Genomic DNA, 12170 nt, shown 5'->3' with positions numbered 1-12170 from the left:
TAAGACGGGAAAGAACTGTTTTGCTTCACGAAAATGGAATACACTCCAAGGAGAAGCAAAACTGGATACGTTAGTGGCACAATTTCTACTGTTTTTCTATCTGATCCAATAGATGTGTAGTGAGATTAGGTTGGCTATCTGATCCCAGTACATGTGTTGCAATATATTTGTTTTGAGATGAGGTTGTCAGTTCAATTTCAAAAGCTGCATCGCCCAACGTGGGGCTCGAACCCACGACCCTGAGATTAAGAGTCTCATGCTCTACCGACTGAGCTAGCCGGGCTTCCTGATTGTGCGTAGACATTGTTTCCTCATCACAAACATACCTTGAGTTGTAAAACACTGTTCCACCTTGTGATGTCATGTAGTAATACAGGAAGTGCCCTGGAATTACCAATCTCTACTGAAAACAAAAAGTAAAAGGTAGATGTTAACTTCAAAACTACCTCTTCATGACATCATGAGGTGGAACAGAGCATTTTGAGCTTTGGAGATGTAAAGAGACTAATAATAAAGTGTTACTCAAACGTATGTGAATGAAACAAAACATAACTCCAGGTACGTTATTGGAGAGATAACAACATTTCAACATGGCTTAAAGCTCAGAAGAGTCAATTTTGCGTAATATAGGACTTTTAAAGAAGATATATTATTGTTTTGTTGAAGTATTTAACTATAACCAACGTAGATCATGCTTTTACGTTTCATTCGTGGGGAAACATAACAAAGTAAAAGTAGTAAAGTACAGTACTTAAGTAAAAACTGTAGGTATTTGTACTTACTACTTTTACTTCACTACTTCACTTTCTACTTCACTACATTTTTGAACTGAATTGAAAAGTATTTTTTAATATTGTTTAAGATCTGCTGAAAAGTCTGAGGGTTTATTTTTAACATGTTCTCATTTTAGAAAAAAAATGTATCTATTTCTGTTGAACAAATTTCTGTTTATTATTATAATTTTTGTATTATTATTATTTTATTTTTTTTTTAAAATCAAAATCAATATATTTGAAGCTTCATTAGATCTTAAACTCTGTGCAAAATACTTTTACTTTTTACTCCAAGTAAAGTAAGTACATTTTTAAACAGGTACTTTTAATACAAAGTCGATTTTTTTCATGTGACTCACTTTTTTTTTCCCCCTCCAGTATGTGTACTTAACAAAATTGAGTACTTCTTCCACCACTGCATTTTGTTCTTAGTAAACCTCTGATCCAAAACAGGTAAGTAATAAAAACAGGTCCACTGTCTTCCTGTTCAAAAGGCCGAGATGAAAAGACCCACCTCTTCAAAGTGGCATTTCATTAAAGCAATCACAAAAAAAACCAAAAAACCAAAAACCCACATATTAAACATATAAGTCGATATTATTTCACCCCAACCACTTTTGCCGTAAATGCAACCAAACTGCGCTTTCTTTGTGATGAGACGTCCAGTTAAACGGGAATCCCATTCATTTCAATGAAGAATTTGAATCTAATATAAAGTAGGTTAATTTGTGTAAAATGTCCAGTGTTCATGTGCACCATCAAGTCAACTCTGCCCCCTTTCTGTGGGAGGCTTTAAAACGGCTTTGTGAACTTATTCGCTCTCAACATCACAGCCCCATGCAAGATAATACAACCTGAATGGCAACGGTGACGGCCACAGCAACTTCCGTAATAAGGTGAATGGTGTTTATCGTGACAGGCAAACACTCAAGTCTCAAATGCAGGACAATACAGGCTTACTCAAACATGCATGAATCAATCCAAACACAACTTGCCTGAAATTAAATGGGCCGTTGTCATCGGCGACGAGTGATGAGGGAATACCGTTATAACATGGTTTAAAGCTCATAAAAGTCCATTTTACATATTCCCGAGAGCCGAGGTGCTAGAGGTATTTACAAATCTGAGCAAGAAAGCACATTAAAAAACTCTAAATGATTATATTGTGACTGTCAGTGTTCCCACCTCACAAAAGCTTCTGCTATTGATTTGTGCTTCGAGTTGAACCTTTGTTTGTGGAATTTGCACGTTGAGTTTATTCTAAGTACTATATTGCACGTGTACAGTCACTATTAACCATTAACTTGATCTGGAGGGAGTTGGTGCTCTACTGGAGTTGCTGCTACTCCCAGCATCCCAGGGGCCCAAAAGTGGACCCTCTTCTTATTGGTCACATTTTTATATAGCGCTTTTCCACCTTCTAAGTTCTCAAAGCGCTTTACATCAAGAAACCACTCACCTAATCACACACACATTCATACACCAGTGCACACAGACACTGGGGGCAAGGTGGGATAAGTGTCTTGCCCAAAAACACAACAAAAGCATTCATCTGTGGGAGCTGGAATCGCATCGCCAACTCGAACCCATGACACTGAGATTAAGACGGGAAAGAACTGTTTTGCTTCACGAAAATGGGATACACTCCAAGGAGAAGCAAAACTGGATACGTTAGTGGCACAATTTCTACTGTTTTTCTATCTGATCCAATAGATGTGTAGTGAGATTAGGTTGGCTATCTGATCCCAGTACATGTGTTGCAATATATTTGTTTTGAGATGAGGTTGTCAGTTCAATTTCAAAAGCTGCATCGCCCAACGTGGGGCTCGAACCCACGACCCTGAGATTAAGAGTCTCATGCTCTACCGACTGAGCTAGCCGGGCTTCCTGAGTGTGAGTAGACATTGTTTCCTCATCACAAACATACATTTTTATACAGCACTTTTCCACCTTCTACCACACTCTACCAACTGAGCTACTTTATATGAGAGGGGGCCCATGTGAGGCTTCTTGCCCCGAGCCCCCATATTTCTGTGGCCTATAACTCCTCTCTTCTTATTGATGGATACTTGCTTTGTTAACTGTTACCTCACTGGTGTTAAATTAACTCATATCACATTATTTAGTTGTTTTTCCTTCAACAAAGTAGCTGTTAAGAAGAGTGTTGTGCTACATGAGCGTGTCCTTCGATTTCATGTTTCAAGTCTGTGTGGACATGTTCTCCAATTTCCCCAGATTACAATTCACAAGGGCCCGATGACTAGTAAGCATGACCTCACTTTTTCTGTAATAGTATTGATCAGGCTGTTAGTCTGACTTGTATTTGGAAGAGAGCGGACATGTAGTACAATGCTCAGAAGGGGTAATACAAAATGTGCACACAGGCATTCATGCACCAGTGTACACAGACGCTGGGGACGAGGCGGTTTACGTGCTTTGCTCAAGGACACAACAACAGCATTCATCTGTGGGAGCTGGAATCGCACCGCCAACCTGTGGGTCAGCGGATCAGACGTCTCTACCAGTGATGTTTTAATGTTGAGAGCGGGATTCGAACCACCAACCTTCAGATCAGTGGATGAACATTCTTTAGCCTTTTTAGTGCGTGCGTTTGGCATCTAAAAAGTTTACACAAAACAAAAACACAAACACAAACTACATTGATCCTGTGGTGAAAATGGTTATTGGTTCTTCATTGTTACTGGTGTAAACTTTCAAGAGGACTGATCCATTTTCCAGCTCTTCCTCAGGAGTACCTCACTGCAGGATAGACCAACGTCACATGTTTTTAAGTTGCACTATGTAACCTTTATGGAGCTGTTATTGCTTTGCCTGGAATGTTCCACAGTTTGGCATTACAAGTGTTTTTATTGCCCAAAAATATGTTGAAAAAACACGCATGTTACTTATCGTGTGCTCTTACTGTGTTCCTCTCCACAGATCTGACATATGAGTCACTATGTTTGAGGTCTTGGATCTAGTCACTAATGGAAACGAGCAGGTTCAACATTTGTGGATATAATTTTTTGGATGTTTCCTGGTAAAGTACGATGCTGTCAATAGGGAAACGTTCTACAATCTGAAGACTACCAATTCACATGTGTGTGTGTGTGTGAGACCTGCTTGTTTCCATGGAGACACATCAGTTTAACTCCAAACTACGTAACTTTCCACGCAAACCAATATCGTTTTCATGGAGACAAGCAGATAGCAGATAAGTCAACCTCCGCCAGACAGAACATATATGAACAGATTTTTTATAGCTAAACCTTTGCACAGTATGATAGATTTTTTTCATTTATATTCTCGCTGCATCGCTCCTGTTTTGTTTGACCTCCAATAATTCCGACCAACTTCCATACACTGCTAATGAGACTTAAATAAACCGCAGTACGTGTGATGGAAGGCCCTAATGGTGTTTTCGCATTAAGCTGATTAAACATCCCTCTCCCCTTGTTCAACTTCACCTGCCCTGAAGTAGTAGCCTGTGACAAATGGAATCTTTATGTAATCCTGCCTAAATCACATGCAAACTGCCCACCGACCTCTCCATCTCCTGCATGAAGTCCTCCTTAATCTGTTGTACACGTCGAGTCTTCAGCGCTAATCTCAATCCTTATCTCACTTTTCCAGCGAGCTCGCCAAATCGCCGCGTCCCGCTGAAGGTCGTCGCAATGTCGCTTTTGAGGTCACTCCGACTCCGCGTGGCGCCTCAGAACTCGCAGTAGGGGAGCTTTGGGGGCCGATACTGCCTTCAATCACTGATAGAATTAGGCCTCTCCCTCGCGTTTAGCCTGCTAATCCCCACGGGAGATGGGGGGCAGCAGACCATGATAATACTGACGGAGAGATGGTTGGCTGGGAAAGAGAGTGAAAGAGGAGTAGCGAGAGTGCCAATGCTAGTGTCAGCAGTGAAGGTGGCGCCCAAATACACGAGGGCCAATGGGGATGAAAAGTCGCTAGCTCCAGCACTTTTCAGCTCAAGTGTCTGCGATCTGATAAGCTACCGAGATTTAGTTAAGACTTCATATTTAGAGCGTGGCTTAAGCTGTTCTTAACTGTGTCGGTGCCAATGTCACATTGTGCCTGTTATGCTCCGTTTGTCAAATGGGATTTTATCTGCGTTTTTATGTAGCCTTCATACTCCGGTTACCAAATACACCAAAACACTTGCATTGAAGGTGCTGTATCGGATTTCAACTGTCTCAAAGCGCGAAAAACATGTTCATTTTACAGTTTGCAGTGGTCCAAAGTTATTCCTCATTTACCTTATGCATTCTGAGTATTCTAATCCTTCACGGCGATGGAGATCAGACTGGAGATTTACTGTCACGGTATAGCTGGCAACAACTAGCATGCTACCACACGCTTCCAGACAGTACATAGTAGACATATTCTGACCTCATGAATAGCATATGCAGTATATCTGTACTATGGTGAGACACATTTCGTTCAAATACATTGGGAAAAAATTGGGTATGAGTCTTTGAAATGTATTTTGTAAAGTATTCTGTTTCATGGTCCAATCAGAGTACTGTATTCTGAGTACTTTCACCTTGAATTGCATTATATCAAAGTATAAAAAACGCAACAGCTTTACGTTTGCTGCAATGTTTGTGATGCATTTATATATCACTGATTATAGGAAGAACAATGAACTAATGTTTTATTATCGAGCAGGTAAAATGAATGAATTTTTTTCCTCTTTTCCCTTCTTTCTCTTTTTTTCCTTTTTTGGAATGTAACTCTATTCCAAATACCACCAAATGAAAGTATTTACACTCCCACTTCTCCATTTGCTTGTTTTCTGTTGATTAATTTCGCTTTGATTGTAGATTTTTTAACTTTGCTGGTTAAATCAATTCTCATGTTCAGCCCTAAGAGGCGACTGCTGTTGTGATTTTGGGCTTTAAAAAATAAACTGAACTGAATCACCTGCCGAAAGTTTGGGCACACCTTCACATTTCATGTTTTTTTCTTTGTGTTTACTACTTTCTACATTTCGCATAAAAGAGAAGACACCAAATATATGATACAAGACATATGGAATGATGCAGTAAAGAAAAAAGTCAAATAACTACTAAATATTTTTGATATTTTATATTCAAGTCTCCATCCTTTGCTTTGTTGACAGTGCTGCAAATCCTTGGTCTTCTCTCAAAGCCCTTTGTGATGAAGTCTCCTGAAATGGTTTTCCCTTTACAGCTGTGCCTTATCGGGGAAAAGAATTGCTAAAAGTGCAAACTAGGGTCAAAGCAAAGGCTGGACATTTTTATTTTTGAATCATAAAACAAGTTCTGAGTTATTTTGTCTTTTGTTCACTACATTCCACATCTGTCATTCATAGTTTCGATGAGTTCAGTGAGAATCTGTAGTGTAAATAATAATGGAAATAAAGAAGAAAAATAAATAGCTGCGTATGAATGTCCACACTATTCCCTACAGGGGGCACTATTTCAGGGCGACGCCATTTTTAGTGGTGTCTGAACGTCCATTTGGTGGAAAAAGTAGTACACTCAAAATTTGCCACAAAGCACCTTGAAAAATGGGCATCAGCGGTTGTTAGCCCGATCAATATAGACCACAATGCATTGCGAGAGTTGGAAAAACACCAATGGACAGAGGCAGGTCTTTAACTGGACACAACACGACTGAGTGAAGCAGATAGAAGCGCTGGTTTAACGCAGTGTTGATACTGATTATGAATAAAACACTCTTAAATAAACCTTTGCTGTGTGAAGTTGCTAGTGTTGTCCACTTACCTGAGCTGTTAAAAGTGTGATAAAACTCAACTGAAACTGTGTAAAAATCCAATCAATTTATCCAGTCCGCTTGTCAAAAACATGTACAGTTATTATCAGTCCATAAATACTAATGCCAGTCCAATGTGATCATTATTTATGACAGAAATCAAGTTTTTTAGCCTTTTTTCACTCAGACCCAGAGTCACATGACCGTCTGAATGTCCAAATTGCTCCATGAATGAGGCTCTATACCGTCCCCTAAAGAGTGTGGGGCTGTGTAGTGAACGAGGAATTAGAGGCTAGAGTGGACATTCGAACACAGCCATAGAAAAAGTGCATCCAAACGTTTGTCTGGCCGTGTAGTAACTTCCCAACTCTGCTCATATCCTGTGTTTTTTCACTGAATACCGGAAGACCGCACGGAACGTCTATGAGCATTTTTGAAGACTCCAAACAACTTTCAACTCACTTTAGTCGCTTCAGCTGTGGCGCCACAAAAATCGTTTCCATGTTGCATTTTAGCAGAACCTACGAGACAGTAACAGGCTTGTCAGTTTTTCTTCTGTCAGTTTCAGAACTTCATTTGTGGTTTTGGAACAGCTATAATTGAGTGTAATTTTCTCTCTTCTCAAGATCCATTTTCAGAGCAGGAGGTCCTATCAAACAAACACTTTGCTTCTCATACTTGACACTCTGGTCCTGTCTCAGCGGGGCGTGTGGCAAAGAGCTCAAAATAATAGAATATTTTGTAAAGATGATGATGATGATGTCAAAGGTGCCTGTTTAACTTGGACTTGCTCTTCTGCTCGTATGGGGTATGCAAAAAACAAAAGGAATCTTAGTCTTTTACGCTTTCACAAGAGTTTTATGTTTCGCTGACACAAATGAGGCACCACTGACGAGTGAATAACAGATTTTCTTTTTGTGTCTGTTATGGTGCTGACAGAACGGGCCAGGGCCAGTTTACGACCGCTAACGAGGTCAGTGAGATGTATGCCTGCAGAGGAGGGTTACGATCTTTTCCCAAGTATTTTGTTCGTTTGTAATAACATTTTTTTTACACTAATATGATCCCTAAAATGTAATCTATTTCATAAACTAAGGTACAGTGGTCCCTCGGGTTACATTCTAAAAATAATCCGCAACAGGCAAAATCTGTGAAGTAGTTACCTTTATTTTTTACAATTATTATATATGTTTTGCAGCTGTAAAACCCCTCACCACACACTTTATACACTTTTCTCGCACAGGCATTAACATTTTCTCACATTTCTCTCAAAGTTCAAACCTTCGTAGGCGCCTTTGTCGGAGCAGAACGTTTCATCGATATTGTGGGTTTTGTCGGGGAGAAAACTTACAGCATTTCAGAGTCACACTGCGATCCAACATTTATGTAAATTTGTCTGAACACATTCTGTGCTGTACAGGAGACACAGCACGGAGGAGACTGATGGACATTGGTCTACAGTCCCTCAGCCAATCAGGACGCAGAACACAATGCACATTCATATACTGTAAAAAAGCATGTGAAAAAATCCACGAAACAGCAAGACCGTGAGAGGTGAACCGCGATATAGTGAGGGACAACTGTATACAGAATACTATGTTAGAGTATTTCAAATAATGGCGATAATGACAAAGTGTCCTGTGTCAGTTATTAAAAGAAAGACACAGCAAAAAGTTTCTACACCAAACACAAGAGCTGTGATTGGTTGAACCACATATATGGACAACTGATAAAAACAGCTCAGAACCACTACAGTTTGTCACAGATTTTTCTACATATGAGTCTATGTGAGTGTTTATCACACAGGCTCATGGTAACAATGACGATGCAGGTGGAGCTTTTATAAATTCCAGTAAAGATATAAGTATATAAAAGCACAGTTGCCAGAAAACATTTCGATTAGCGGTCAATGCGTTATTCCAGATGAAAGTAATCATCTATTTTATTATAAACCAATGGACAGCCAAATGGTGAGATTTGGAGCCTGGATGGCATCCCCCTCTCTTTCCCTCCTTTGTTAAATGGTTGTTAGCCTGCTGACAGTGGCGGCTTGTACCACACGCTTCAGGCCAACTCAAGCCATTTCTGTAAATGAACAAGCTGGCCAGCGCTGGAAGTGAGGGATGTGCAGCTCCAGTCAGAGGTAGACAAATTGATTTTCTTCGGGTGGATAGTTCTGGTCCAGTGGCTTTGGGCTAGAGCGAGAAACCGACGATCTGTCAGTGGCACTTGGCAAAAAGGTCCAAAAACAAGAGCAGGAAATGGAGGTTCTGCAGAGGTTTTACTATGTGATGCTGGTGTAGTCAAGACCACTCTAAATGAAAGCCCAAAGCATCAGGAGACTTGGGCACAGCACTTGGAAAAGGTTCTAAGAATTTTAAATAATTCGATTTAGTTTTATGGTGTTTCCATGAAAATTGCGTGTCCTGGATTTGATTACATTCATCTTGTGCGTTTCAGAGAACATGAATGAGTCTAACCCTGTATGCCTCCCTTTGTGTTTGCTGACTGTTCTTATAAACAAAGGGTTCATCATTCCAGACAAATTGCATAATTGACCAGAGAACTCCACATAAGATTGAATTAGCACCTGCACTACGTCTGTTTATAGCAGAGTATTAAACAAATTAAACAACTAGGCTTTCTGAGCTGCACAAACTGAAGCAAGAACCAAGCCTTTTAGTTTCCATGACAACGATTGCATCCAATATTGTGTAGTTTTAATTGGCTGTTTCAGTCCTCCCTTGTTCACATAAGATTGCCAAATTTATAAAACTCCCACAATACACTGTTCAGAATTGTCCTTTGCTTTGTTGCCAGTGACTCAGACTGTATGTATTTCTTTGACATATGAATCAATTGAATCTTTTCTTATCTATGCATCTCAAAGTGTCAGTGCTTTTCTTGCTTCTTGCTGCTTTGTTTGCCATACGCAGCATTAATTTAAAGGTCCTATATTACGCAAAATTGACTCTTGTGAGCTTTAAGCCATGTGGCATGCTGTTACGTCATCAAAAACATACATGGAGTTGTGTTTTGTTTCATTCTCACATGTTTGAGAAACCCTGCATTATTAGTCTGTCTACATCTCCAAAGCCCAAAATGCTCTGTTCCACTTTGTGATGTCATGAAGTGGTAATTTTTACAGCTACATTTTTTAACTTTAGTTCCGTAGAGATTGGCAATTCCAGCACTGAAATTATCCAATTTATTCTAGTGAAGGTGTGTGGAGTTTAAAAAACACAGTTGAGCACTTCCTGTATCACTGCATGACATCACAAGGTGGAACAGGTACAATATGTAACTTTTCTGGTAACTGGTCCGCCAACTGCTTGCCTGCATGGAGTTGTTGTTTAGCTTGGAATGTTTCACAGTATGGTATTAAAGTTATTTGTCTTGTATTTATTTCATTATAGTATTACATTACACTTTCATGTTTCTCATGAACATTGCCTTTCCGAAGCTTGTCCCCATGGAGATTTAATGGCATACTATGAAACATTCCAGGTAAAGCAACATCAGCATCTACACGGAGACGAGCAGGTGACTGACCCTACACCAAAAAATGTATGTAGTGCTCTTTTAGTGTAATCCCGGAGGAAGAAAACGAGCCGGCAAGTGTCCCAAAGCAACTGCAGTGAAAAATCCCCCCCTCGCGGTGTAGCGCTCTCTGTGCTGTTGGGAAAGTCTTCTCTCACTCATCACGAGGGCTTCAGGAGCTACAGCTGCCCGGGGTAACTGCACTGCTGATTGGCCGCTGGAGCCGGCCGCTGGAGCCAGCCCCATGGAGCGGCCTGGGCTTTAGTTCATAAGGTTTGATTAGATGGTCGGTGCACTATTGAAAAGTAAGTGGCTTCGGCCAATTCCACTATGTCACCCTCCCAACAGGATTACGACTCGCTGGCAAGTTTAAAGGGGCAGAAAGTGGAGAGTTCTAAAACTGTCACTCCAGCGGCGATGCTTGGGTAATTAAAGGCAGCAATTAAAGCTTTTATAATCAGCACTGCCCGTGAACTGGGCACCAGGATTAATGGGCAAAGTTGCACTTGAAATGACTGAAGGTGTGCAGTGCCAGGCAGTCTTTTCAAATTCATCTCGACATAAAATGAGTGAGTTATGAGGTCCGAAAGAAGAAGGGACAAGAGAGGAAATGTAACTGGATGTTTGCCTGGATGCATCAAAGCAACAAAGTCTGATGTACAATTTTTAGTGAGAAAATTGAGTCTCATTCTGGACAATGTTTAAGTGCTGCTTCTGGGGACCCAAATAAGAAAGCACGCCAGTACCACCTTGTACAAGAAGAAGCAAAACATCACAAACAAAACGATGTGTTGTTTGTTCATCCTCCTGATGATTGTGTTGGTTGTTAATTGAGCTCGCTAACTTTCTTTCTTAGCTTAAAGGGCCCATATTACACTATTTTTTACACTGTTATAATGTTGTTTCCTCATCACACACATACCTGGGGTTATGTTTTGTTTCATTCACACAAGTTTAACACAAACCTGGCACATTGAGGCTGATTCTCTCAAATTGAAGATGGTCCCTTCCACCCTATGATGTCATGTGGTAATACAGGAAGAGCTCCAGTGTGTTTTTAAACTCCATACACCTCCACTAGAATTATCTGGATAATTTCAACCCTGGATTTGCCAATCTCTACTAAACTAAGGGTAAAAAGTAGCTGTTAACTTGAAATCTACCGCTTCATGACATTTTGAGCTTTGGAGATGTAGACAGAATTATAATAAAGGATTACTCAAACATTAACCACATTCTAACATGGCCTAAAGCTCACAAGAGTCAATTTTGCATAATATAGGAGCTTTAAAAAGAATGACAAGTTAGTGAAGTCTGAGCACATGTAGAGCACCAGAGCTGTTCCACCCTGGGCTGCTTCTCGAGCAGCTCTCGGGTGTGTCCATACCACTGGAGGCTCCTCCCTTACGCTCCCTGTGATAATGCGCTGTAAAATCATAGCCAGTCCAATAGAATTTCTCAGCACTGATCTGAATGAATGTGTCTGCAGACCTTGGCCAAGGGGAGTCCTAGAACAAAATAATGTTGTCTCTGTTTCCAATAAAACAAAACAGTAAATTATTTACAGCGGACCAGTGAACGTGCATTCAGCTCATTTGTATTCTCATCGCAGCGGTGATAGATGTGACATCATGGTGATGAATGAAAGCGCTGGGATTTTAAAAAGCGCTTCCACTGGAAATCAAGGACAGATGGTTATTTTTTATGAGAGCGCTGGAATAATCAAAGCAAATGAGCGGGACTATTTGTGCAGACAGGTTTGCCAGAAACAAAGATGTTTAGAGCAGTGGAGATGTCACTTTCCAAAAGCCCATGGAACACTCTTTATTTCCAGGGAGCAGATAAACAACACAACAAATATGTAAATTATAATTATAATTATAGATTCAAGTGACGAGGTTGATTAAGTTTTAGTTGGAGACAGGACAGTAAATCCCATCTCTTTTGGCTATAGAAAAGGTACTAGAATATCCAACCAATCCTGCAAGCAATTTACAGTGTAATTAAAGGCAAGCTGCGATGCCCCAAATGTACGAATCAACTTCATTTACAAATGTTTGAGGTATTTACTTTTCCACGACGCCCTCATCAAAGTGTGCTCTATTT

At 40.3% G+C, this 12170-nt stretch overlaps 2 non-coding genes across 2 annotated transcripts; both read right to left on the bottom strand.

The window, feature by feature from the left end:
• Window positions 1-210: 210 nt before the first annotated feature.
• trnak-cuu (transfer RNA lysine (anticodon CUU)) lies at window positions 211-283 on the bottom strand. Its single transcript has one exon. It is a non-coding gene; the product is annotated as a tRNA-Lys (tRNA).
• A 2301-nt stretch (window positions 284-2584) lies between these two features.
• Window positions 2585-2657, bottom strand: trnak-cuu (transfer RNA lysine (anticodon CUU)). Its single transcript has one exon. It is a non-coding gene; the product is annotated as a tRNA-Lys (tRNA).
• Window positions 2658-12170: the final 9513 nt, after the last annotated feature.

The sequence above is a fragment of the Periophthalmus magnuspinnatus genome, chromosome 9 (genome assembly GCF_009829125.3).
Source record: "Periophthalmus magnuspinnatus isolate fPerMag1 chromosome 9, fPerMag1.2.pri, whole genome shotgun sequence".
NCBI classification, from domain to species: Eukaryota; Metazoa; Chordata; class Actinopteri; order Gobiiformes; family Gobiidae; genus Periophthalmus; species Periophthalmus magnuspinnatus.
The sequence above is the reverse complement of the archived record's forward strand: the minus strand, read 5'-3'. Positions and strand labels throughout refer to the sequence as shown.